The sequence below is a fragment of the Lactuca serriola genome, chromosome 5 (assembly GCF_051521515.1).
Source record: "Lactuca serriola cultivar US96UC23 chromosome 5, Lser_US96UC23_V15, whole genome shotgun sequence".
NCBI lineage: Eukaryota > Viridiplantae > Streptophyta > Magnoliopsida > Asterales > Asteraceae > Lactuca > Lactuca serriola.
The window spans coordinates 284,497,819-284,503,121 of NC_136412.1; the positions used below are offsets into that span (position 1 = coordinate 284,497,819).

Genomic DNA, 5,303 nt, shown 5'->3' on the forward strand with positions numbered 1-5,303 from the left:
TCGAGTCCTTCCTGAACTCGAGAAGTCGTGAAATCCTTGATTGGCTCGTCGAGTTCCCTTTTAACTCACCGAGTTCATACATGTCCAAGAATTTGGAGAAACCCTAGCCGACTCGCCGAGTCTTGGAACGACTCGCCGATTTCAAGGCAATCTTCAATGGATTCGTCGAGTTGTTCATCCAAGTCGTCGAGTTCATGGCCATCTTCAACGGGCTCGCCGATTCGTTCAGCCAACTCGCCGAGTTCTTGCAGACCTTTATCCATGCAGACGCTTTTTAAGCCATGGCAAGGTTCCAGATTACAGATCCAAGCTTCTAGAGCATGTTTATCACGTAAAGTCGCAAACTTTACATGCATGCATTGCTTTAAGACCCTTAAATGGCAAAACTAAGCTTGCAATGAAGTTCCACACTTGAGGGAAGGCTCCTACTAGGCAAGTCTGATGACTTTATGGATCTAGAGGTCAAAGGGAGTCCAGATCTGAAGTTACAACTTCAAATCCTAGCTTAAACATGGGGAGCCTTTCATAAAACCCATCCAAAAGAGGTAAAAAGAGAGACGAGCTTAAGGAACAGCTTAATACCTTCCAAAGAGTGACAACTGATGAATCTCTTAGCTCCCCACGAGTTCCTAGCCTTTATTTCCTTGCTTCCCCAAGTGTTTCCTTCTCTAAAGTTCCTCCTCCAAGCTTGCACACACCAAAAGGACACACACACACACGATTTCGGGTTTGAGAGGGACAAGGGGCAATAATAGGGAGATTGGGGGAGGAAAATGATCCTTTAAATAGGATAAAAAACCCCGAGATTTAGGGTTTCATCTGCCAGCTCCTACTCGTCGAGTCCCTTCTTGGACTCGGCGAGTAGGTCATTAAAATACGTGGACCAACCCGCTGCTACTCGACGAGTAGGGGAATCAACTTGTCGAGTAACCCTTGAAATCAAGAAACTCGTACATTAAATCAATACCTGATAATCGGGGTGTTACACTGTCGCTCTACTGAAGGTAATGAAACTCCAGGATACCATGGAGGCTTTTTCATGTGATATTGTTTTTAATAGAAGAAAGCTTTTTTGTATGTGGTATGTAGCATGGTATAACCATAAAAGGTGTTTTTTTGTTTGTGTGGCCCAATAGCAAATTAACACTAAAGTTCTATTTTTTTTTTATAATAAAGTATGTTGAGGGTCAAACATATTTAATGTCCTTTATGTTTCTCTGTAGGTTCTAAATGTTTGAAACTAATTTTATCCGTTAATTTTATTTTTCATTGTTTTTAAATGTGGAAATTTGAACACATGCAAACTAACTTTTGTCCATTAAACTGGTTTATATTTTGAGGTTCTAAATACTTGAAAATAGGAATTAATGGTTCTAAATTTGATTGTCCGTATTGACAAAGCTTCTCATCTGTCAAGGTTTTCTTTTCTATTTTATTAGGTATGATAATGGTCTTTAACAAGTAGAAATCAGTAGTTTTATTAAATGTATTTTTATGTTTCAGGTTGTAAGAGAGGGATTGTATGATCACTAATGTTCGCTCAAAATTCCACCAAGATTAGAGATATTGCAGGTCTCTTCTTTAATATGCCATATTTCTTTTCATGCGAGCCATGTGTCCTTTTTTTTAACTAAATGTTATATGGATAAATGGTCCATGCACTACTCTTTCTTTTATGCAAAATCTATGGGAAAATTAATACAACATTTTGGATTCCAAAAAATTTAACTAAATATTATATGGATAAATGATATTTTATCATAGAACCAATCTTAGGGAATTGTAATAATAACTTATGTGAGACTTAATTGACTTTGATTCCAAAATTAATTTCATTGAATCTTCCATTATTCATATATAATTTTTAAAACGTTCACTAAGTTTTGAACTTTCTAATATTCATAAGTTTATTATATATATATATATATATATATATATATATATATATATATATATATATATATATATATATATATATATATAGGGCCGGTCCAAACCGATTAGAGACCTAAGGAAAACAAAAAAAATGGGGCCCTTTTTAGGGTGTTTTTTTAGTTTTAAAACTTTAACCAAACAAAATAATGTGGTTTAATCGGTTTCCCATTGTTTGGTTCAGCATAAAGAGAAATTAAATAAAACTTAAAATCTAATTTGTTTTTCATAATGATATACTTATAATTATATATAACATTACCAATATAAAAAAATTATGATCATTTTGATATTTTATTAATTGAGGCCCAAAACAGAAGCAATAAACCAAAAATACTCTAGAGGTATAATAACAATCAAATGAATAAAAAGTATAATGCAAGTCCGCTGCCACAATCTACAACAATAAATTATATTTATTTTTCCATGCTTACCCTTTGCAACAAATCAATAGAAAATTAACATCAGGAAGTATGAACCAAGTAGCAACAATTTAAAAAATACTTATTTTTCATGTTTTCCCTTGGCAATACACAACTGTTGTGGGGATATAACACAAATAGCAAGGTACATTAAATTATTGTTCAACAGCAAACCAAGAAGCATCTTAAAGCCTTTGGAGATTGAATGCGTTAGACATAACTTGAGCAATGTACTTCTATGAAGACATGAGCATTCCCAATAGCAAAATACCAAGCCAAATTAGTATGAAAGCCTTAAACCAACAACTACGGTAGCATATGGGACAAAAACTTGCTAAACCTGCTGTTGTTAGTTGTTAAAAACCTCCGAGCAGTTCAGTTAAAAAAAGCCAATACATCATTATAAAAAAAATCTGAAATCAGACTTCGAAATTCGTATTGCACAGTGTAAGAAAAAAAATCAAAATTTAGAATGGTAGAATCAACTTTAGAAAGAATTAGAAATTTCAAGTAGCTTTAAACTTACACATATTCAGATTCAGAAATTAATTAAGTCTTCCACCTTCTCGATCTTCATCGTCTGCTTCCTTCATTTGCTTCGACTTCAGGAAGGTGTCGTTTCATCCTCCCGCTTCCGACCGCTACAGGTTTGGTTTGTTGTATGTATAAAACTGTGCACGTCTTTCCATTCTTCGATCGATTGTCTTCTGATTCTATGTCTTATCCGCTTGAACAATGCTATTGGTTAATTTTCTCTGATTTCTTAACAAATATTAGATTTTTTATTGATTTCATTGTATGTTTATTATTATGATAACGTATCCATTGACGTCTTGGTGGTTTGATCCCGAGGATTACTGAATTTGGGTCCAGTTTTTTTATGGGTAAGATTTATTTGACGGTTCCTAGGGATTTTGTTGACGTTTTCTTCTCTAATGTCTTGATTTCGTTGGTGATTATTTTTAATCGTGTCAATGGAAACGATGTTATTGATTGTTTTTACTTTATCATAGTTTTGTTGATGATTCGGGTTGGATTGTTTTTTGTTAGGTGAATGAGAAAGATGCCCTAGCTTCACACAATAGATGATTCTAAACCCATAACACTCAGTGTGCGATTGAGGTAAGTCATTGTTCAATAGAGGTGAAATTGTTGTGTCTCAGAATTTACCCTTTTTCAAAAAAAAAAAAGCAACCAAACACAGGGTATGCTCTCTTCCTATTATGGTCGTGGTATAAATTTTTTTTATCGGTTTTCATTTATAATTGGCTTTGTTTTTAGAAAATAGAAGAAGTAGCCGCAATAATTCAATGATTTGCATAAATTTTGTTAAAAAAAAAACTGTTTTCTTTTGGCTTCTATAAATGAATTTAACCTTTTGATGTTGCTTTCTCGAAAGGTGGGTGCTTTTAGGGCTTTTTTTTTTTTTTTTTTTCCACTTGCATACATTTTCTCTGATCGGATTACATGTGTATTGATTTCAAATTCATGTTCTTTGCATTTTGTGAACCTGCTACCCATGAAGGGAGCAACATTGTTAGTAAATCGACTTAAGAAGTATGCCAACATATCTACACCAGGGCCACCAATACTTGACAGATATCTTTAACTGTCAAAACTTAAAGAGGCATGCTTTTTCTTATTTCTGCTTCCTGTTTTTATCATCTGTGACATTTAGGAGCTGTGTTTTTTGTTGTAAGTTGTTATGTTGCAAGGTACTTAATGCCCATAATTTAATTTTGGAAACATATACAATATGAATTGTCAAACATGTACTTTTTACTTTTAAAATATGAATAATTCAAAAAACAATAATATTTTTAATTTTCAGGGGAAGTTTGTCTCGGTTGTGATATATGCTGGATTCTTGGATTTGAAATATAAGAAGGGTATTTTGGTCTTTTAGTATAAAAGAAAGAAAGACATTGAATTCCTTCTACTAACCCTTCCACCAATCCTCAGAACGGAGAAATTTATCAACCATGTAATTGGGTCCATATAGAAAGAAATCTTGAATTCCAATCCCCTTCTATTTGATCGTTGGGTAATATCTTTAAACAAAAAAATGGAATACAAGTGTTTACACCAACTATCTTAATGTTGAAATCCATCAAAAATGAAATTGAAGAAATCTGATATGATCTATCTGTTTTTCCCAATTCTTTGGCGTTTCCAATCCCGCAAAGCGGGGTTCTTCCCTAGTTTGTACTAAATTTGAGATTTTAGAATACTTATACCCCTAATGGTAACATCAATTTTTACGTGTAATGTCCAAAAAAAAAAAAGGACAAGACATTGTATTAAACTTTAGTTGCTACTAAGTCGAAGGTTTTTATATGTATGGGTTTTGATTAAGAATTTGATTTAGGTTTAACCGTAACAAATCCGTAAATCCGTCAGGCTGGACCGGACCAGAGAAAACTGGGACCAGACCCGGACTGAACCGGAAATGCCTATAAACAGGACAGTTATCGGTTCCATTTTTTTGTGAAATTCGGGTTTCAGTTAAAACCCGGATTGAACCGGTGGTCCAATAGAAGATCTGGATCGGTTCAAAAGACTTTGACTTTTAATTGAAATTTATGGGTCAGTTCAAAAGACTTTGACTTTTAATTGAAATTTATAGCTCAGATGCAGCATATAGGGGTCATATATTTGATAAGACATAGTTTTTGCCCCTCCCATACACAACAACACAAAATCAATTTATTTTGTTTCTTCCTTGGTGATCGACGACAACACACAAGATAAGTAAAATTGTTTTTGAGAGCTAAAAACACCTTTCACCCTTGGTATTTAAAAATTATTATTTCATGTTCTGATCACTAAATAAAATATAAATTATTGGTATTTCTTGGATTTAGTATAATATTTTGGTAATATGAAGTTCAATCGATCTTTGTTTTTATAGTTAAGTGCTTAACTACAAAAACAAATTTAAGTAGTTAA

General features: G+C 33.4%; 1 long non-coding RNA gene across 1 annotated transcript; it reads left to right on the forward strand.

Annotated features, from left to right (window-relative positions):
• The first annotated feature begins 2,543 nt into the window (after positions 1 to 2,543).
• LOC145051681 (uncharacterized) lies at positions 2,544 to 4,513 on the forward strand. The gene is made up of 3 exons (XR_013683768.1): positions 2,544 to 3,001; positions 3,405 to 3,476; positions 4,186 to 4,513. It is a non-coding gene; the product is annotated as an uncharacterized LOC145051681 (long non-coding RNA).
• The last annotated feature ends 790 nt before the right edge of the window (positions 4,514 to 5,303 follow it).